We start from the raw sequence: 22,242 nt of genomic DNA, 5'->3' as shown, positions 1-22,242 counted from the left end.
AGTCAAGACCTTGATCTGGAAAGGCAAATCCAGCTGGAGGTTGCAGGTGGTGAGATCCTGGACAGCAGGGAGACGCTGAGCATCAATGGGGTGGGGGCAGTATGGGGTGGGGATAGTATGGGATGGGGAGGGGGGGTGAGAGTGGCGGTGGGAGTGAAGGTGAAGGACTCCCAGGAGAGAAAAAAAAATGCAACTGGGGGAGGTAGCCACACACACCAGAGTCAGAAAGAACTGGAGGCCAGGTGTAGTGGCTCATGCCTGTAATCCCAGGTACTTTGGGAGGCCAAGGCAGGTGGATCGCCTGAGGTCAGGAGTTCGAGACCAGCCTGGCCAACATGATGAAACTCCATCTCTACTAAAAATACAAAAATTAGCCAGGCATGGTGGTGCATGCCTGTAGTCCCAGCTACTCGGGAGACTGAGGCCGGAGAATCGCTTGAGCCTGGGAGGCGGAGGTTGCAGTGAGCCGAGATTGTGCCACTGCACTCCAGCCTGGTGACAGATGCTTCCAAAAAAAAAAAAAAAAAAAAGCCTCAGCCTTGCTACTTATCGGTGTGACCTTGCAAATGTTACTCTACCTCCTGTGCCTAAGTTTTCTCATGTGTAAAACACAGCTAATAACGGAACCTACCTATGGGGGCATTGTAAGAATCAAACACATTCATGTGTGGAACAGTTAACATTTACTGACCCTTGTGCCAGTAGCCATGCTAAGTGCTTTGCATATATTATTAACTCATTTAATCTGCATAGACAACCAATGGTGTAGTTATTATTTTACCCATTTTATAAAGGAAGAAAGTGAGGCACAGAGAGGTGAATAACTTGCCCCAAGGTGGCACAGCTTCTAAGTGTCAGAGTCAACATTTGAACCTAGTCGGTCATATTTCAGGGCAGTGGCCCTGATGGCTACACTGTGCGGCAGATGCTTCATCTTACAGAGATGGCTGCAGTGGAGGGGGCCAGAGTGCAGCCTGCTGAAGGATGAACCTCTGGGCAGGGGTCCCTGTTGTTCAGGTGCAAATGCAGACTGAACAGTAGCCTTCATCATTAAGATCACTAGAGAGCTAAGGGGTGAGAGCGCACTCTGCCTGTTCTCCCTCCACCCCCAAGACACTCACCCTATTCCACACCCAGAGGAGGACATGGGGTGCTCCCTTCCAGAGCCTAGAGACCCTGGGATGGCTCCAGTCCCTTCTCCCAACATTCCCCCAGCGAAGAGCACCAGTACCCTTGCTCTGCTGTCCACCGGGCGGTTGTTCCGGGATCAGTGTTTTTGGTTGTTCCTCGTTTTGTCTTGCTTCCCTTTTAGAGTATCTCCTGAAATAAACGGCAGTGTTGCAAGGAGAAAAGGGAGCCCAGCCTCTCCAGAGCAGTTACGATGGGCAAACAATGAAATCCACGTGCGGTGTCTCACGGGGCCTTCACACCTTTGTGAAGTAAATATTATTGTCTTCATTCTGCGGATGAGGACACCAGGCCCAGAGAGGCTAAATGACTTGCTCCAAGTCACAGAGCAAGTCGGCAGTGTCTGCCTGCATCAAATGCTTGTCTACTGGAATCCAAAGCTGTTTATAGGATTTGGGGCTCTGCTGGGGCTTTTACACCCAACCCCTAAAGGTGAAGTTCTCTGTTCCACATTCATTCCTTCATATGCTGAGTGTTTTGCAGCAGCGGCTCGATGCCAGGCATTGGAGTAGAGACCATAGCAACCTGGCCTCCGTTTCATTCTGTTCGGCAGGGCTGGTGATCTTTCTAAATGGGATATTTGTAGAGGTTTTCACCGCCCCAGTTTCTGGAAGGCCTGATCATCAGCCCAGGGGCTGCTCCTCGGGGATGGGAGTCATGGGGTTCAGCTTCTTCGTGGGAGAATCCAGCTCTGGGTGTTTCAGGAAATTTCTGACCTGCCAGGTTTCCTGATCAGTCAGAGCTGGGGAGTGGGGGCCGAGAGAAGAGGTTTCCCGTCAGCCCAGCTTTTGTCTCTCACATGAGCGCGAGACAGACAAACCACAACCACAGACTCGACCAGCTGTGGAAGCGTCGAACAGGAAACCCGGAACATCTGGTGCTCCACTTCCTCTGAGGGCTATGCACGTCTGGGGCGCCGGGTGTTCGTGTGCATGTCCGCCTGTGTGCACGACTGTTTTCTCTCTTGCCGTTGGTTAGTGGGACCTGGATGCAGACAGAGCTGGAAACCACAGGTCTTGTGGTGACAAGGAAGCCAGACACTGGCTCCCCAACCCTTACAGCACGGCGTCCCTCCTCAGACAGTAACCGGGGATCCGATCCAGTCTCGCAGGCCCTTGGCTAGCTTCAGGTCACCATGCATTTGAAGAAAGGGATTTCTTTTCCTTTCAGATTATGATGGTTTAGAGACATTGTTTGGAGGTGAGGTGGGAGGGCTCTGCTTACATATAACTTGGCCTCAGTATACAGACCCACAAAAAGCAGCCTTTGGACAAAAGCTGCTTTTGTTTGTTTTTTGCTTTTTGTTTTTGAGACAGAGTCTTGCTCTGTCACCCAGGCTGGAGTGCAACCTCTGCCTCCCAGGTTCAAGCGATTCTCCTGCCTCAGCCTCCCAAGTAGCTGGGATTACAGGCACGGGCCACCATGCCCGGCTAATTTTTTTGTATTTTTACTAGAGACAGGGTTTTGCCATGTTGGTCAGGCTGGTCTCAAACTCCTGATCTCAGGTGATCCACCCGCTTCAGCCTCTCAAGGTGCTGGAATTACAGGCGTGAGCCACTGTGCCCAGTAGCCATGCTAAGTGCTTTGCATACATTATTAACTCATTTAATCTTCACAGACAAACAGCTTTTTTAAAAAGCTGTTTTTAAAACAATTTGAGGAACATCTGTGGATGAACGCTAAGGCCATGTGCTGGTCAGGAGGCAGTTTATTAGTGGTGGTGTTCTCTGCATAAGGAGAAAACAGGGTTTTTAATTTTTCATTTTTCTTTTTTTTTTTTTTTTTTTTTTGAGGCGGAGTCTCGCTCTGTCGCCCGGACTGGAGTGCAGTGGCCGGATCTCAGCTCACTGCAAGCTCCGCCTCCCGGGTTTACGCCATTCTCCTGCCTCAGCCTCCCGAGTAGCTGGGACTACAGGCGCCCGCCACCTCGCCCGGCTAGTTTTTTGTATTTTTTAGTAGAGACGGGGTTTCAGGGTGTTCGCCAGGATGGTCTCAATCTCCTGACCTCGTGATCCGCCCGTCTCGGCCTCCCAAAGTGCTGGGATTACAGGCTTGAGCCACCGCGCCCGGCCATTTTTCATTTTTCTGAAGGGAAGAATCATAAGCAAGTGGAAACAAAAGGCTCCCCAAACCATAGCATGAGGTTTAACTCTCATGATACCTTAAGGAAGTAGGCATTATTATGCCCATTTTTATGAATCATGAAATAGACGTGCAGGAGGGTTCAGAAGTCACTCCAGCTAATACAGCGCCTAACGAGCAAGGCCAAGGTTCAATTCAAACCGAATCCCAGCCTCATGTTAGATCTTAGTTCACACTTCATTCTTTCAATGAGCATTTATAAACTAAACTGTACCTAGCAAACAGTTGGGACTTCAGTGTTTCTTGAATTAATCACCTAAATGTGCCATGATGTCAGAGACAGATGTCATCCTCACTGTAGCCCCCAGGCTCACCACAGTATCCAGGAAAGAATAGGTGCTTGTAGTCCCAGCTAATTGGGAGGCTGAGGCAGGAGAATTGCTTGAACCCGGGAGGCAGAGGTTGCAGTGAGCCGAGATTGCGCCACTGCACTCCAGCCTGGACGACAGAGCAAGACTCCATCTCATGAAAAAAAAAAAAAAAAAAAAAAGAATGGGTGCTTAATCAATGATCAATGTCAGCAAATGAATACAGTAAAGGAATTCCAAGTTTTAGAACAGCGATACTTTATTTTTGCTTGTTGTTTGTTTTTGTTTCTTTTGAGCCGGAGTCTCACTGTCAATCAGGTAGGAGTCTAGTGGTGCGAATTCGGCTCACTGCAACCTCCACCTCTAGGGTTCAAGCGATTCTCCTGCCTCAGCCTCCGCAGCAGCTGGGATTACAGGCGTGCACCACCACGCCAGGCTAATTTTTGTATTTTTAGTAGAGACGGGGTTTCACCATGTTGGCCAGGCTGGCCTCAAGTAAGCCGCCCAACTCGGCCTCCCAAAGTGCTGGGTAAAAGGTGTGAGCCACCACGCCCGGCCGATACTTCGTTTTTCTGGAGGTAATTTACTTAGCAAGGCTAGCTGTTTGGATCCTGGCTAAAAATGTGAAAGAAGACAGAAAGAGTCACAAGCAGTCAACAAAAGTCACGGGTCCTAGCAGGTAAAAGTTCAAGTACTTGATTCAAAGCCGAAATTCTCAGGTCCTCAGTCGTAGCCTGGTTACCCTTACAAACACCAGGGCTAAAGAGCACGGTTAATGATCTTTCCAGGACACAAGATTTGGAAGCATCTGTTTCGAAGGGAGATGGCCTGCTAGAGGAAGCTTGTGGGCAACAGCAAATTGGGAGTTGGACTAACACTTTCAGACTGGGATGCCACGAAGAACTCGCCAGCAGAGATAAGAGATGGGCAAGATGAAGAGAATGAACTGTGATTCTCGGATATCTGCCCGCAAGGTGGCTCGGAGAAAGCTAGCCGGAAACTGCAGCATCGCGGAGGATTTCTCTGGTTCAGGTTAAAGTGACAGCAGCGAGACGGTGCCGACCTCAAACCCAACTCCCGACAGCAATCTTGAGGCCACCCGAGATGGCGCATGCGCAGTGTGCGAGGTCGTGCTCCTTTTCATTACCTGCGGACCTGCCGAGTCTTCTTCCTGAGCAGGGCTTGCGTCACGCAAGCGCCGCGAGTGTGTGACGTCATCTGAGAGCGCCACGCGCGGTCCCGAAACCCTGAGCACTTTCTGGCTGAGGCGTTGCTGTAGAGACCGAGCGCCGAGTCCCGCCCCCGAGGCGGGATTGGAGGAGAACTGGTCAGCTGACAAGGGTGACGTTTCGAAAGCGCGCTGTAGGCCGTGCTGGGACTCAAGAGCCCGAAAACTGATTTGAGGGGCGTCTTGACCGAAGGTACTAAATATCACACGGCTCCATTAAAGTAAAAATGCAAACTGCCCTAATGGGATTTCATATAAGGCCGGAGGGCTGGGAAGACTTAAATGTATCACTTCAGTAGCTTAGGGGTGGGAAGAAGAGTTTGGACCAGACTAGCGCCGGGATAACCTGACCTTTTTGAGCCTTAATTTCTTCTCGAAGGGATCTTTCCCATCAGCATGTAAACATGTGATTTCCCCGTTCCTGAGAACCCTGTCGTGGCTCCAGCTCCCAGCCCATCCCCTCACTTTCTGAATATCGTAACTCCTTGGAAGAGTTTGTATATTCTTTGTCCAGCTCTCTCCTCCCACTTTGTTGAACTCCCTCCAGGCAAACTCAGTCTCTCCCCAGTCCTCCTGTTACCTGCTCTGTCAGCAATTTTTGATACAGTTTATCACCCTCTCCTCCGCAAAACTTTCTTCACTTGGCTTTTGGCAGTGCACACACTTGTTTTTTTCCTCCATCCCAGCCCCACCTTCTCTGTTTCTTTTGCTAGCCTCTCCTCTTTTTCCTGACCTCTAAATGTAGCAGTGCCCCCAGCACTGGCTCCTTGGACTTCTCTTTCTTTTCACTTAATCCCTTGATGATTTCATCGGGTTTCATGGCTTTAAAGACTATGTGCTGATGACTCCCATCCGTATAGCTCCAGCCTAGAAAAATCCTTCTGGCTTCTCGGGCTGTAAACTTTGAATTCCACATCCCGTGTCAAATCTGTCAGCAGATCCTATTGGTTTTCTTCTTCCCCCAGAATCCGGTCTCCACTGACACCATCTTAGACCAAGCCCCCATCTCTCACCTGGATTGTTGTAATTGCCTAACTGGTCCCTCTTCTATCCCTACCCCGTCAGTCTATATTTACATAACAACCTCAGTAATTCTGTTAAAAGTCGTATCATGTGGCTCCTCTGCAAAAACTACCAGAGTAAAAGCCAAAGCTTTACCATGGCTAGAAATGTTACACACGACCAGGCCTCTATTCTATACCTTTCTTTTCTTGTCTCCCTTGCTCACTTAACACCAGCCACATTGGCCATTTTGCCAGGCTTGCTTCTGCCTCTGGGATCCTGAACTTGCCTTTACCTCTGCCGGGAACTTGTCCTCACTTATCCCCAGGGCGCTCTCCCTTACCTCCTCCAAGACTTGGCTCAAATGTTCCTCACTGAGAAAGGCCTTCACCAACCTCCTGGTTTTACATTGCAAATCAGACTCCTCCCCCAAGCCCGCATTCCCATTCCCTTCCCTTTTGCTCCATTGCATTGAATTTAATAAACCTTCTAATAAGCCGTTTAATTTCATTCTTTATCTTATTTGATGTCCCTCTCTGTATGGAGACAGGAATTTGTCTCATCATTGCTCCATCCCCAATTTTGAGACAGTGTGTGTGGCACATGATAGATGCTCAGTACAGGTCTGTGGGGAGAATGGGTGCATTGCAGAATCCAAGGGTTAAGGCATGGTTAGGAGCTGGAGCTTTAAAGGCTTGGGTTCCAGGCTCCCTTTACCACTTAGCTGCTTTGTGGGGTTTTTTGTTTGTTTGTTTGTTTGTTTGAGATAGAGTCTCGCTCTGTGGCCCAGGCTAGACTGCAGTGGCCCCATCTCGGCTCAGTGCAACCTCTGCCTCCCAGGTTCAAGCGATTCTCCTGCCTCAGCCTCCCAAGAGTAGCCTGGGACTACAGGCACCCACCACCACACCTGGCTAATTTTTGTATTTTTAGTAGAAACGGGGTTTTGCTATGTTAACCAGGCTGGTCTTGAACTCCTTGAACCACTCAGGTGGTTCACCCACTTTGGCCTCTCAAAGTGCTGGGATTCTTTGGGAAACTGAGGCAAGTGGATCACCTGAGGTCAGGAGTTTGAGTCCACCCTGGCCAATGTGGTGAAACCCCATCTCTACTAAAAATACTAAAATTAGCTGAGCATGGTGGTGGGTGCCTGTAGTCCCAGCTACTCAGGAGGCTGAGGCAGGAGAATCGCTTGAACCTGGGAGGCAGAGGTGGCAGTGAGCTGAGATCACACCACTGCACTGCAGCCTGGGCAACAGAGCGAGACTCCATCTCAAAAAAAAAAAAGTGCTGGGATTGCAGGTGTGAGCCACCGCACCTGGCCATACTTTGTGGTCTTTAAGAAATTTATTTAACCTTCCTGAGCCTCAGTTTCCTCATTTCTGTTGTAGACAAAATAATACCTAAGGCTTTCATTTGACAATACTGAACACCCCTAGATGACCAGCTCCTGGAGACGCAATGGAGAATCTGAATGTCCCCTCGCTCCCCTGGAGTCTGTATGCTGAGAAAGGGGCTACAGACAATAGCCATGCACTCACCCAAATAAGACATTCTTCATGAATTGTGGTAAGTGTGATGAAGGAAAAGCAGTTCGTGCTGAAGAGGCAGGCTGGGAAAGAACTTCCCTGAGAGGGCAACTTCACTGTCCAAGTCCACTTAGGCTGCCATAACAAAACGCCACAGACGGGGGCATTTAAACAGACATTTGTCTTCTCATGGTTCTGGAGGGCAGAAATCCAAGCTGAAGGTGTCAGCAGGTTTGGTTTTTCCTGAAGCCTCTCTTCTTGACTTGCAGGTGGCCACCTTCTCTCTGTGTCCTCACATACATGATCTTCTCTCTGTGTGCCTGCACACCCCTGCTGCTGGGGTCTCCAGTGTCCTAATTTCTTTTTTTTTTTTTTTTTGGAGACAGAGTCTCACTCTATTGCCCAGGCTGGAGTACAGTGGCGTGATCTCAGCTAACTGCAAGCTCTGCCTCCCAGGTTCAAGCAATTCTTCTGCTCAGCCTCCCAAGTAGCTGGGACTACAGGTGCATGCCACCATGCCTGCCTAATTTTTGTATTTTTAGTAGAGACGGGGTTTCACCATGTTGATCAGGCTGGTCTCAAACTCCTTACCCCGTGATTCCCCCTACCTTGGCCTCCCAAAGTGCTGGGATTACAGGCGTGAGCTACCGTGCCTGGCCTTTTTTTTTTTTTTTTTTTTTTTTTTTTTTGGAGACAGAGTCTCACTCTGTTGCCTAGGCTGGAGTGCAGTGGTGGGATCTTGGCTCACTGCACCCTCCATCTCCCAGGTTCAAGTGATTCTCCTGCCTCCCTCCCAAGTAGCTGGGATTACAGGTGCATGCCACCACACCCGACTAATTTTTGTATTTTTAGTGGAGATGGGGTTTCACCATGTTGGTCAGGCTGGTCTTGAACTCCTGACCTCAGGTGATCCACCCACCTCAGCCTCCCAAAGTGCTGGGATTACAGGTGTGAGCACCATGTCCAACCCAGTGTCCTAAGCACTTGTAAGGACATCAGTCAGACTGGATTAGGGCCCACTCCAGTGGCCTCATTTGAACGTAATTATTTTGTTAAAGGCCAAATACAGTCACTTTCTGAAGTCCTGGGGGTTAGGGCTTCAACGTATGAGTGGTAGGGCACTCAGTTCAGCTCATGACATTATTTAAAATGCAAAGGATGCATAGAAAGGAGCCGTGGAGCAAGAGGAACCTTTCAGGGAAAGAAACGAATGTGCAGAAACCCTGTGGCTGTGGAAGGCCCATGTGGCTTGAGCTCAGAGTAAGGGGTCTTGGTAGGAGTTACACTGGGAGTTGAGGGTGAGGAGCCACCTAGAACCGTTGTTGGGAGTGATTGGAGTGATGTGGTAAGAATTCTGTAATGCAGCGTTCCCCAATCTTTTTGGCACCAGGGACCGGTTTCATAGAAAACAATTCTTCCACGGACTGGGTCCGGGGAGGTTGGTTTTGGAATGAAGCTGGTCCACCTCAGATCATCAGGCATTAGATTCTCATAAGGAGTGTTCAGCTTAGATCCTGGTATGCACAGTTCACAATAGGGTTCGTGCCCCTATGAGAATCTGAGGCTGTTGCTGATCTGACAGGAGGTGGAGCTCAGGTGATCATGCTCGCCTCCTGCTGGGAGGCCCAGTTCCTAACAGGCTATGGACTGCTTCTGGTCTGTGTGCTGGCAGTTTGGGACTGCTGCTCTAATGGAAAGGTTACTGTGGCCACAGATGGGTTGGAGGGAGGCCCCCTTAGCTCCAGAGCTACTGTGATGGTGACACACTGCATGGCATCTCATAGTCAGGGCTCCGTAGAGGGTTACTGGTTAATATTTTTCATAATGGCCACCTGACACGGTTGATGGGAGGACTGAATGAAAAAGAGGCCAAAAAGGGCTTAATAAATAAGTGATAAGGAGAAACCAGGATAAGCATCCAAAAGTACCGAAGAGTCTGTATTTGGTGGCGCTGGGGATAGTGTAGTTTAATCAGATGTGATCGCTACTTGTCCTGGAAAGTTTTAGATGTGACTCATGCAAAAGAGGAAAGAAGCGGCTGGAGCAGGGAGTCACTGACTATGTGTCGTCCTCCGGAAGCCCAAGTACAGTGGAAACGGTCTGAGAGAAGGAGCACTCATCTTTTATTTCTTTTCTTCAGATTCAACTGAAAGCCCCCCTTAAGTTTACTGTCAGGGTGCTGATACACAGAGCTACTCCTAGAAGATTGAGGGTACAGGTAAGGAATGGGAGTTCGCCTCCTGCAGGCGCTCAGTAAGAGTACTGTTGGGCAGCGGGAAGGTTTCTCATTTCATTCCTGGAATTCAGGGTCCAGAAATGGAACCTGATGTGAGTTCCTATCTCCTTTCAACTTGAGTGGTGATTCTACCTTTTCTTCTTTTCTTTTGAGACAGAGTCTTGCTCGGTCAGCCAGGCTAGAGTGCAGTGGTGCAATTGCAGCTCACTGCAGCTTCCACCTCCTGGGCTCAAGTGATCCTCCCGCCTCAGCCTCCCTAGTGTTGGGACTACTGACATGCCACACCACCCGCAGCTAATTTTTTTATTCCTTGTAGAGATGTGGTCTCACTATGTTGCCCTGGCTGGTCTCGGCCTCCTGGGCTTAAGCAGTCCTTCTGCCTGGGCCCCCCAAAGTGCTGGGATTACAGGCATGAGCCACTGTGCCTGGTTTTCTTTTGTTTTTTAAGAGCTAGGGTCTGTCGCTCAGGCTGGATGCAGTGGCTATTCACAGGAGCAGTCATAGTTCACTGCAGCCTCGAACTCCTGGTCTCAAGTGATGCCCCCACCTTAGCCTGTAGCTGGGACTACAGGCATGCATCACCACACACAGCTTATGACTGTACGTTTTGATAATTTAATGCAACAAAGACTGCTCTTTGTCTTGGAAGGAACCAAGACAAGCATTTTATCCCAATGGCTAAAAAACTCTGACTGTCCTCCTCCACACCCTTGACAGAGGGCCATCTGCCAGTGATTGGGAATGCACTAGACAGCCCATCTTCATTTTGGGCAGAATTAATTGTTAGAATCTGCTTTGTAACACTAGGCCAAATATATGTCTTGTAAGTCCTGGTCTGGCCTTCAGGAGCTGCACAGACTCAGTTCCTCTTTACGGCATTAAATATGTGGCGATGGCCCTGGGCTCTAGGCCACCCTTACAAGGCCTCCAAGTCTTCTGTTCACAAATTGAACACCTTACCCCAACAAAAAAGGGTTTTTTTTTGTTTTCTTAACGATGCTTTTATGAATATTCTTCTACATAAATCTCTTCATACTTGCCTTTGGATACATTTCTATAAATGAAACTTCTGAGACAAATGGCGCATTTTATAGTTTGTGCTCTCTATTTCCAGATTACCCTCCAGAATGGATGATTTTTGCTTGTACGCCCACCAGCAATTTACAAGAGAACCTGTTTCCCCACACCTTACCCACCAACATGGGGAGTTTTCATTCTTTTAATCATTACCAATCTGATAAGGGGAAATGATTATTTCATGGTTGCCTTAATTTTCATTTCTTTGATTATGAGATTGGACATGTTTTCCAACCACATCCTATACTTTTGCAGTCGAGTTTTGGAGCTCAGTGCAGGACCTTACATGTATTCCCGTTAAGTTTTATCTCGTTGGATTCAACCAATCATTCCTTCCTGTTGAGATAATTTTGGACCTGACTCTGCAGTCCCAGCGTGTTGGCCTTCCTTCCCAGTCTGGTGTTATTTGCACAGTTGATAAGCAGTTATCTTTGGACTTACCCAAGCTGTTGACAGAATGTTAATGAGTGTAGGGCCAAGGACAGAACTGCTTGGCATTCCACTAGAGAAAGCCTTGGGATGATACCATCCCATCTGCTGTGACAGTTCAACCTCACCATGCCTGGGAGTCATGGCTGTGTTAGGAGCCTTCACCTGGGGCACAGGGCCTGCGCACAGATTCCAGCCCTGGCCCTGATTAGTTGCGTGGCCTTGAGAAAGTGCTGTCGTCTCTCACTGAGATGTACTTTTGAGCTCTAGCAGCCTTTTTCTCACTATTCTGTCCATAAGAATTTCGTGAGAAACGGTCAAATTGTTGTCAGAAGTCATGGCACTGTCACAAAGTGTTCACCCCATTTTCTCATTTAGTGGAAGCAACCCAACGACAAGCCTTTGTCATGGACATGGACCGCTGGGGTCCCTCTTCCGATGTGCTGCTCAACCATTTGATTTTCTGCCCCAGATTTTTGCCCATGATCAACATGAGGCTCAACAGCCTTCAGTTTATCCAATTCACACTTTTTTTTTTTCTTTAAATACAGGGTTTTGGCCTCCTGCGTTCTCCATGATTCCTCACAGCACCCTGAGACGTCAGACGTGCTCAGCACTCCCTACCAGGGCTTGTTGGTTCTGTCGCCCTGGTTCAGTTTTCTTTCATATCAGGAAGGAGCAAGGTGGGAGGACCACCTCTCCTCCAGGCATGGACAGAGGGCCAGAGTCCATTCACAGCTGTGGCGGCATCGAAAGGGAGCGGGGAAAATGCTTAGTTTGGCGGAAAAGGGGCTTTGTGAGACTGACACATGGCATCTGCCCAAGTTATGAGCTGAAGAAACAGCTTCCATGGCCCTGCCGGAGGGACCTCTGGTTCTGCATCATTCTCTCCAGCCCTGAGCTTCATCAAGAAAATAAGCATCAGCAGTATCATCTCCAAATGAATTGATGGCACATTATGTCACCTTTCTTTCCTTCAACATCAAAATCAGACAAGACTATTCTAAGGAGGGAGCAGTAAACATTAACCCCACGTAACAGATAAAAGACTAAAAGAGAAATTAGATAACTGGTTTAAGTGACACAGGGAATCCGTCATAACTCTGGTGACATGGCTTCTTATCATGCCTGGAATGTAGTTACTGATTTACACGTTGTAAATTTCTCAGTACACGATGTACAAGTGGCTACTCCGTACTGTCTGTTTATTCAGACTAATAGTAATCACGATAATATGCCAGGCACAGTGGCTCACACCTGTAATCCCAGCACTTTGGGAGGTGGAGGCAGGAGGATTGCTTGAGCCCAGGAGTTTGAGACCAACCTGGGCAACATGGCACGATCCTGTCTCTATATAAAACTTAAAAATTTAGCTGAGCATGGTGGTGCACTCCTGTGGTCCCAACTACAGGGGAGGCTGAAGCAGCAGGATTGCTTGAGTCTGGGAGGTCAAGGCTGCAGTGAGCTAGGTTCACACCACTGCACTCTAGCCTGGGCGACAGAGCGAGATTCTGGCTCAAAAAAAATTAGATAGATAGATAGATAGATAGATAGATAGATAGATAGATAGATAGGAAATTTGTGTAATATATATATAAAATAGTAATAATGATAATAAAGGCTGCTATGGTTTGTTTATTTTTGTTTGTTTTTTTGAGACAGAGTCTAGCTCTGTCACCCAGTCTGGAGTGCAGTGGTGTGATTTGGCTCACTGCAACCTCGCCTCAGGTTCAAGCAATTCTTCTACCTCAGCCTCCCGAGTAGCTGGGATTACAGGCACGTGCCACCATGCCTGGCTAATTTTTGTATTTTTAGCAGAGATGGCATTTTGCCATGTTGGCCAGGCTGGTCTCAAACTCCTGACCTCAAGTGATCTGCCTGCCTCAGCCTCTCAAAGTGCTGGGATCATAGGCGTGAGCCACTGCGCCCGGCCCAGGCTGCTATGGTTTGAATGTTGGTATCCACTCCACAACTCATGTTGAAGCCGATCCCCATGGCAGTGGTACTGAGTGGGGGGGGCCTTTATAAAAGAGCCTGAGGGAGTGAGTGCAGACCCCTCGCCCTCCCGCTTTCTGCCACCTGAGGATACAGCAAGAAGGCCCTCACCAGACACCAAATGCTGGCACCTTCATCTTGGCCTCTCCCAGAGCTCTGAGAAATGAACTTCTATTGCTGATAAATAACCCAGTCTGTGGTATTTTGTTAGAGCAGTGCAGATGGGCTAATACAAAGGCTGGTGATCCTTTTCGAGCCCTTACCACGTTCTCAGTGCTTTGCAGAAATGAACTGTTTCCTCTCACATGCCCTTGAGGTAGGTGCTGGGTTCACTCCGTTTTTTATAGATGAGGAAATGGAGGCACAGGAGAGAGGCTAAGTAACCTGCCTTAGTTCACCCTCCTCCCATCCAAGGCCCGACCCTGCTTAGCTTCCAAGATGAGGCAAGATCTGGCCCATTCAGGGTTCAATGGCCACGGACAGGCCACCCCTCTTCTAAAGGGTAGAGCTGGGGTTTGAACTCAGGCAGTCTGACTCCGTGGTTCAGGCTCCGAATGGTAATGTTCTGCTGCTTCTATAAATAAATGAGGATAAGAAATGAATAATTAGAAACGATTTCTCCCCCAAACTGTGAAACTGCATTGCAAACAGTGGTGTCAGCTACTAAGGAGTAACAAACAGCTCTTTCATCTCCTGGAAGAACTGCGTGCAAAGGAAGGAGTGAGGAGAGACAGGACACCCGGAGCCTGAAGAACCTGTGACTTGGATGCACAGCCTCTAAGTAATCCCAAGTGAACCGTGTGAACGTGCAGTCAGTGTCTGTGGCCACGAGGCAGAACACACAAACACCAGGCCTCAGGATTCTCACCAAGATCGTGTCATGAGACAGGACCTCGCCGCCCAGCCCCCGCCTCCCAATAACAGGATTACGAGGCTCAGTGCGGTTACTGCTGGCGCAGCGAGCCACAGATGTAGCCAGGACTGGGCGCCAGTCGACGGATTCCCAATATTGTCTTCCAGTTGCTAGACTACACTGCTTTCCAGTACATTATTTGGAATATAAAAACTAAAATGTAAGTAAAGCATTTTCATACAAATAATTTCAACCGCAACAAGGCAATGGGCTTCTGATTAAGTTGGCAAGAAGAGGCAATGAACTCATTCCGATTGACATATTTGGAGATTCTCTTGCCAAATCCAATTGGCAGCTTCATAATTATGGAAACGTCCATGTTATTTCCACTCAACCAGGGTTAGGGCTGCTGGTATCTGATTCAATGTTTACTTCATGAATGAGGTCAGTTCCCAGCACAGCTGGGGTTTCGGCAAAGGAGTCAGCAGACAGCATTCCCACTAGAATCTGACCGGCGTTTGTCACAACTTCCAGGGCAGCCTTCCCCCAGCTCCCCCAGGTCAGCTGCTCTCCCTAGCATTGTCTGGGGCCCGGCTCCTCTCCCTGTAGCAGCAGACCCAGCCTTGACATGATGAGGTCACATCCAAGCTTCCCCTGGCACAGCAGTTCATTCTGCAACCTGCCCCCTTGGTATTGCAACACCTCGCTCCTGGACAACCCCCGCACGCCATGAGCTTCATGCTGCCAGGAAACAGGGTAGGGTTTTAAGAAATATTTATCCCAGGATGGTTCCACGTGTGTGGTGTGAGAGTGACTCAGAGTGCCATGGAAGCCACCTCCAAAGGTAATGATGTCCCACAGGTCAGAGTGTCCTTTCAGCCAGCTCCCCACACTGATGAAAACAAAAACAAGTCACAAGTGCTCAGAACACTCCGGAAGAACATACATTCATGGAGTGGCCATCTGTAGTTCACGGAGTTCTTGGGGAGACTCAGGGCAGAAGGGAAGGGTGGCGCTGCACAACAATGCCGGGGGTCTAGCTCCCGCTGGCTCGAAGCGGCAAAGGGCTGGAGTGTCACTGACCTGTTTGTCCAAGTCCTGAGCTATTGCCATAAGATAGCGGCAGCAAGAAAGTCCACGGTCCAAGTCTGAAACAGTTGTCTCTGCCCTAGCAGCAGTTTCCCTACCTGAGCGAGGTGAGCTAGGAGGAGGCTAAGCAATAGTGATTTGGTTTGGATCTCAAAACAATCGTGGCCATCATATGATGTGATTATTTTTGCCTAAGAAAATGTGAAAAGTGCCGTGGAGAAAAAGAATCTGGAGTGGGAGATGGTTTAGGCATTGGAGGCAAAGGCAGATTCAAGAAGAAACTTCCTCTGCCCCAATGTTGACAACCAGACTGACGGCCACACCCCATGCTTTCCCAACAGGAGAACAATGAGACCGAAGGCAATTGATGTGAACACAAGAATCAACAACATAGAGGAGACACAGTCCCAGGTGTAAAGAGGGGAGCTGTCTCTCCCTGTGGCCTCAACAGAAGGAGAGGGTTGTCAGCCTAGGATGCAGACTCACTGTCTCATCCTAAGGGTCGGTCCACCTGCCATAGGAGATTTCGGAACAACTGTCCTCACTTGAGGGTCGACATGCTGTACAGTCCATGGGGCCCGCTGGACATTCGCAGTCCCAGATCACTTCTCCTACTGACTTTCCTCAGGAGCTCACACTACCTGTCTCAGCCCCAAGATGTTTCTTCTGTCTGCTCCTGTTCCTGACTCAAACACAGATTGTTTGCCATCAATTCTGTACCCTGTTTTATCAACATTGTTATTGTCATATCTTATAATGTTTATTTGTTTGTTTGTTTGTTTTTGAGACAGAGTCTGTCATCCAGGCTGGAGTGCAGTGGTGGGATCACAACTCACTGCAGCCTCCAGCTCCCAGGCTCAGGTGATCCTCACACCTCAGCCTCCCAAGTTAGCTGTAACTACAGGTGCGCACCACCACTCTCAGCTAGTTTTTTTTGTATTTTTTGTAGAGATGGAGTTTTGCCATGTTGCCCAGGCTGGTCTCGAACTCCTGGGCTCAAGCGGTCTGTCCTTCCTGGTCTCCCAAAGTGCTGGGCTCACAGGCATGAGACACCACACCCAACCTCATTTTATAATCTTTTAAAATTATTTTTTCCCTTGAATATTCTTTGGAAAGTTTTTGAAGATGTGGCTCTGACTTAGCCTGTTTTGTGCTGCTGTAACAGAATGCCTGGGACTGGGTAATTCATAATGAACAAAAATTTATTTCTCACAGTTCTGAAGGCTGAGAAATCCAAGATCAAGGCGCCAGCATCTGGCGAGGGCCTATTTACTGCATCATCCCATGGCAGAAGGCGGACGGGCAGGAGTGGGTGGGAGAGAAAGACAGACCAAAGGGGGCTGAACTCGTTCCTTTATGAGGAACCCATTCCTGAAATAATGGCATTAATCCATCGTCCATTAAACACCTCTGAAAGGTCCTACCTCCCAACATCTCCATATTGGGGATCAAGTTTCCAGCACATGGATGTTGGGGGACACATTCAAACCATAGCAGGCACTAAACCAAGGTCTTTCCTTCCCCCTCTCTGGCCTCATGACCTGTGCTCTCTACCCACTGGGCACAGCTGCACTGGCCGCCCTGCTGATGCCCATCGACACCAGACACACACCCACCTCAGGATCTTGGCACATGCCCTTCCCTCCAGCCGGAACACTTGCCAGCCCATCCCCACAGCTCCCTCCCTTCCTTTCCGTCTTGACTCACATGCCCCCTCCCCTGGATCTTGCATGCATGTTCTTCCACACGTGATTCCCCCAGCTTCTATCCCCATCTGAAATAGCACATGTTACTTGTTCCTTATCTGCCTCCCCCTCTAGAGTGCCAACTCTGCCTGGCAGGGATTTTTGACTCTCGCCTACTGCCACAGCCTGGTGCCAGCACGGTGCCAGCACAGTGCCAGGCATGTCCACCCTGCAGCATTTACTGAGTGCCCACTGCACACCAGGCACTAGTCTTGGATGCTTTTGCAAATGTTTCTCCAGTGATTGAAGAACTAAAATTCTTTGAACTCAAAGGAACCAGTTGTGTCTTCTGATTCCTCCAAGAGGTTTGAGGAGCTGGGCAGATGCAATGTCACTTTGCTGTCTCCCTCCAGCCCGTGGTCCCTCTGACTTCCTATATCAGCTTTCCCGACAGACGTGGGAAAGTGGGGCCATTCCCAGGAAAGGTAGAGCCTTCCATGACTTAGGAACCCAGGTGTCTGCTCCACTGGGGCCAATTGCTCCTGACTTTTTCTGAGCTCCTAGGAGGAAATGCATCTGAAATGCTGTCACCCTCCCCTGATCATTAACAGAGCTGTTGAACTGGCGGAGTTGTCAGCGAGGCAACCACAGGCAGGCAGGCAGCCATCGCACCGGCTTTGCAGAGAGGGCTGGAGAGCTGATGCCCACGCCACGGGAAAGGGCCAGTGCCTCAGCCAAGAGCCTGACTGGAAAGTGTGTGTAAGGGACACCTGGAGGAAGCAGGGGCCTCCAGCGCCTCCTCCACCAACTAGAACCCGTGGTGCTCACCCGCCCGCCCTGGGGGCTCACTACCCTCCCTGCACAGAGATACAGCAGGGCTGGAGGCTCACCAGGCTTTGCGATCCCAACACTCACGAGGGTTCTCCCAACAAATTGGAACTTTTCTTTCGTGTCATTTGAAAAAGTCTTTTGTGAACTAGCAAGTGACCCCAAAGTAACCTCTCTATTCCTGTTGGAAGGGAAAATATTTCCAGATCAGAGAGACTGCAGCGCCAAGCCTTGGCCTATATGAATACTTGATTATGCCTCCTGAACGCAGTCTCCTGAGCATGTGCCAGTCAGTTTCAGAAATGATCTCTGGCTGGGTGCGGGGGCTCACGCCTGTAATGCTAGCACTTTGGAAGGTCAAGACGGGAGGATCACTTAGCTCAGGAGTTCGAGACCAGCCTGGGCAACATGGTGAGACTCTGTCTCTGCAAAAAAAAATAAATTTTTTGAATTAGCCAGTATGCTGGTGCACACCTGTAGTCCTAGCTACTTGGGACACTGAGGTGGGAGAATCACTTGAGGTGGGAGGATTGCTTGAATCTGAGAGGTCAAGGCTGCAGTGGGCCGTGATCACACCACTGCACTCCAGCCTGGGTGACAGTGAGGCCCTGTCTCAAAGCAGACAAACAAACAAACCCCTTAAGCAAAGTAACTGTCAATCAAGAGGTTTATTATTTGCCCCACTGAGTATTTGAAGACTGAAGCGTCACATTTTCAAGGGTGTGATGTCATGAAATTCCCACGTATGACCACATTTTGAAAAACAGTCATTGTGTATGTTTTGGAAAGTGAAAGGGTTAGCCTATAATGTGGAAGATAAACTCCTAAAGTGGAAGTTTGAGATGCACAGGCAGAATGGGTCACCAAGCTATAGCATTTGCTACGGTGAACTCATGTGACTGCCCCAGAATTATCTGGACGTTCAGTGTTCATCTTCTGAAAAGAACTGGAACCTCACTGTGCCAGCTGTTGTTGTTCTAAGTGCAATGTAAGCAGGTTTCTATTTAAAACCTTCACACCTGGCATTTGAGTAGTGCTTGTTTTCCAAAGGGCACCCTCTTTCCCTCGGATTTTTTCCACCTTCTCCTTTTCTGGTTTAGTCCGGTGTATCTCAGCCTGCTGGCATGAGGAGAAGGACAGTTATAAAAGCCATTTATAAAAGGAGCAGGGAAGTAGTGGTCTTTTTGTCTTTGCTGCTGAAACGGCTTGGGTAGATACAGGACGGCCTGAGAAACAATGCTGAGAGTGAGGAGCGTGGACTGGCCAGGGCGACAGGAGGAAAGCAGGTTTCTCTGTCTTCATGGTACACAGAAGGCAAAGGCAGGTGCTCAAGGCCATGTGCCTTCCTAGACAACTTGGGTGAGGCCCTTGGACACTCCACTGGGTCCCGGCATGCCCAATCAAAAACTCCAGATCTGAGCCAGGCATGATGGTGGTGCCTGTAGTCCCAGCTACTCAGGAAGCTGAGGCAGGAGGGTCACTTGAGCCCAGGACTTTGAGGCCAGCTGGGCAACATAGCAAGATCCCATCAAATTCCAGATCTGTCACCATCAGTTGTCTCTGGGGAGAGAGGGGCTCAAGAAAGGAAGGAGAATTTAGAAGTGGGGTAAAGAAAGGCTAGAAACGGGGAAATAGGGAACTGCACAGCAAAAACAATTTAAGGAAGAGACCAAGACTAAGACGGGGATGTCGGGAAACGAGCCCAGAGTTGTTTGTTTTTTTTTTAATCCTCTACGTCCAAACACATCTTCATCACCTTAATTATAGACTGAGAGATGACAAGGCTAAAATAAGCAAGGACTGGGAATTTAAGATTGTAAAATGGGCTGGGCGTGGGGGCGCACGCCTGTCATCCCAGCACTTTGGGAGGCCGAGGCAGGTGGATCACCTGAGGTCGGGAGTTTGAGACCAGCCTGGCCAATAGGGTGAAGCCCCTTCTCTACTAAAAATACAAAAATTAGCCAGGCATGGTGGCGTGCGCCTATAATCCCAGCTACTTGGGAGGCTGAGGTATGAGAATCACTCGAACCCAGGAGACAGAGGTTGCAGTGAGCCGAGATTGCGCCACAGCACTCCAGCCTGGGTGGCATATTGAGACTCTGTCTCCAAAAAAATTTTTTTAAAATTGTAAAACATCTCACTTCTGACCTTCAGAGGGTCCTCCCCTTCCTCTCCCTCTTTCTCCTCCCTCTCCCTTCTTCATCTCATCCCCCACCTCCTTCTTCTCCCCCTACCCCTCCTCTTTCCTTCACCCTGGGCACAACCCGTCTCGGAGGAGCAGGAACTGCTCTGAATGACACTGGCTGGGACAGAAGTGCCCTGGGGTCAGGCCTGAAGCAGTCAGGCCCGAACAAGGCAGCAGTTGTGCACAGGAGCTTTTCAAGGAGGCTTTGCAGATACAAGGACGTTGGACAGAGAGGAACAGAGAAATTCCAGAGATTTTTCACGTGCAAGCGGATATTTCCTTTGAGAGTTTCTAGACTAAATAATACTCCTTGTGTCTAAGGGGACGGTGTATACTGCTGACCTGGCAATGTTCTCTGCCTGCAGGATGAGCACAGGCAGGCCTCGCGGCTGCCTGGAGGGAGCTGTAAGCAGAGGAAGGTGAAGCGGCCTGAAGCAATGTCTGCACTGGAGACAGTTGGGGCTGTGCAGCCTCTGCCTGACGCAACATCTTTTCAGACATGGAGGAAGGATCTGTTGGCAGATCTTGGCACTCAAATGGGCTGGACTTCTAAGAAAAAATATACCCAGGCCTCTCTATTCCACCAATTTTCATTCTTTCATACATACATACATATTCATTTATTTAAACAGACTTTATGTTTTAGGCAGTTTTAGTTCACAGCAAATTTGAGCAGAAAATGCAGAGGTCTCATAGACTTCCTTACCCAGCATACCCAGGGCCTCCCGCTCTGTCAACACCCTGCAGCCGATTCATCTTACAGTCGATGAAACGATATTCACACATCATTATCGCCCAAAGTCCATCATCTACGTTACAGACTCTTGGTGTCGTACATTCTGTGGGTTTGGACAAATGTACAGTGACGTGTACCTGCCATTGCAGGTGCCATGCAGAATAATTTCAGCGCCTGATGATCCTTCGTGCTCTGCCTGCTAACCCCTCCCTCCCCCAAGCCCTGGTCCCCAAGGCTTTGCTTTTTCCAGAATGTCACATAGTTGGAATGGTATGGAACATAGCCTTTTCAGAGTGGCTGCTTTCACTTAATAATATGCATTTACGTTTCCTCCATGTTTTTCTAACGGCTTGATAGCTCATTTCCACTGAATAATATTCCATGGTCCAGATGTAGCCATTTTCATAGATTTTTAAGAAGACAGGACTCTTTCATGGGGTGACATAATTTGTTAATAACTAGTATTATAATTAAACTTACAATAAGAGAAATACATGGCTTAAATGAAACAGCCATATGTCAGCCCTCTGAATACTGAGGCTATTTTTATCCTTCTGGTTGCGTTAAGTAAACTGAAGCACAGGGCAACCCTGATTTACCCACAGCGGATAGGTCAGTGATGTGAGGGCCACAGGAAAAACAGAAGGGGCTGATGCGGTGGCTCAGGCCTGTAATCCCAGCACTGTGGGAGGCCGAGGCGGGCGGATCACTTAAGGTCAGTAGTTCGAGACCAGCCTGGCCAACATGGTGAAACCCCATCTCTACTAAAAATACAAAAATTAGCTGGGCGTAGTGGCACGCTCCTGTAGTCCCAGCTACTTAGGAGGCTGAGGCAAGAGAATCTATTGAACCTGGGAGGTGGTGGTTGCAGAGAGCCAAGATCACATCACTGCCCTCCAGCCTGGGTGGCAAAGTGAGACTCCATCTCCAAAAAGAAACGAATGATAAATAAATAAATAAATAAATACAAATGTAAAAATAAAGGAAAGAAAAAAGCACTGAACTAGAAGGAAAGTGTACCTAGTCTACTTTCAGGGGATCCTTTGAGCTCTGAGAGAAATCTGACTCAAAAACTAATTTTAGACCAGAAATTCAACATAGTAGTTGAATTCATACAATTCAGTAGTTGAGTTCATACAATTCTCTGTTTAAAAGGTCTACACCCAACCAAATACAAATGAAGCTAAATTTCCATAAAAAACATTAAAGCAGCATCTAATTTTTGATGAAGTGTTGCAGAGACCCACCCCCCCAACTTCTGTCCTAATGGTTTGAGACACGTTTTCGTTTTCTTTTTTTTCTTTTCTTTTTTTTTTTTTTTTTTAAGACAGTCTCACTCTGTCGTGGCACAATTTCGGCTCACCACAACCTCTGCCTCCTGGATTCAAGCAATTATCATGCCTCAGACTCCCAAGCAGCTGGGATTACAAGCATGCACCACCACACCCAGCTAATTTTTTAAAATATTTTTAGTGGAGATGGGGTTTCACCATGTTGGTCAGGCTGGTCTTGAACTCCTGACCTCGGTTGATTCGCCCACCTCGGCCTCCCACAGTGCTGGGGTTATAGGCGTGAACCATCATGCCTGGTCGAGACACGTTTTCAAGCCTTGAGGTGCATCCCAGTACACCCAGCTCACTTTGTAATATCTGAATTTTCCTGAGTCAAGGTTTAAATTCCACTTCGATAATATGGACCACGGTAGTAAAAAGTGTGATGTTTGCGTGAATGTCTG

The 22,242-nt window shown here is 48.7% G+C and overlaps 2 long non-coding RNA genes across 3 annotated transcripts; one reads left to right on the top strand and one right to left on the bottom strand.

The window, feature by feature from the left end:
* Positions 1-664: 664 nt before the first annotated feature.
* LOC104663052 lies at positions 665-4,860 on the bottom strand. Of its 2 annotated transcripts, none has more exons than XR_748087.2 (2): positions 4,786-4,860; positions 665-2,915 (listed from the first exon to the last, which is right to left on the bottom strand). It is a non-coding gene; the product is annotated as an uncharacterized LOC104663052 (long non-coding RNA). The 2 variants fall into 2 exon arrangements; XR_004052157.1 differs by lacking the exon at positions 4,786-4,860 and adding an exon at positions 4,702-4,774.
* A 116-nt stretch (positions 4,861-4,976) lies between these two features.
* Positions 4,977-12,440, top strand: LOC115892335. Its single transcript, XR_004052222.1, has 4 exons — positions 4,977-5,059; positions 7,257-7,434; positions 9,535-9,612; positions 11,688-12,440. It is a non-coding gene; the product is annotated as an uncharacterized LOC115892335 (long non-coding RNA).
* The last annotated feature ends 9,802 nt before the right edge of the window (positions 12,441-22,242 follow it).

This window comes from Rhinopithecus roxellana, chromosome 12 (genome assembly GCF_007565055.1).
Source record: "Rhinopithecus roxellana isolate Shanxi Qingling chromosome 12, ASM756505v1, whole genome shotgun sequence".
Lineage (NCBI taxonomy): Eukaryota > Metazoa > Chordata > Mammalia > Primates > Cercopithecidae > Rhinopithecus > Rhinopithecus roxellana.
This window is presented reverse-complemented; position numbering and strand designations above follow the sequence as displayed.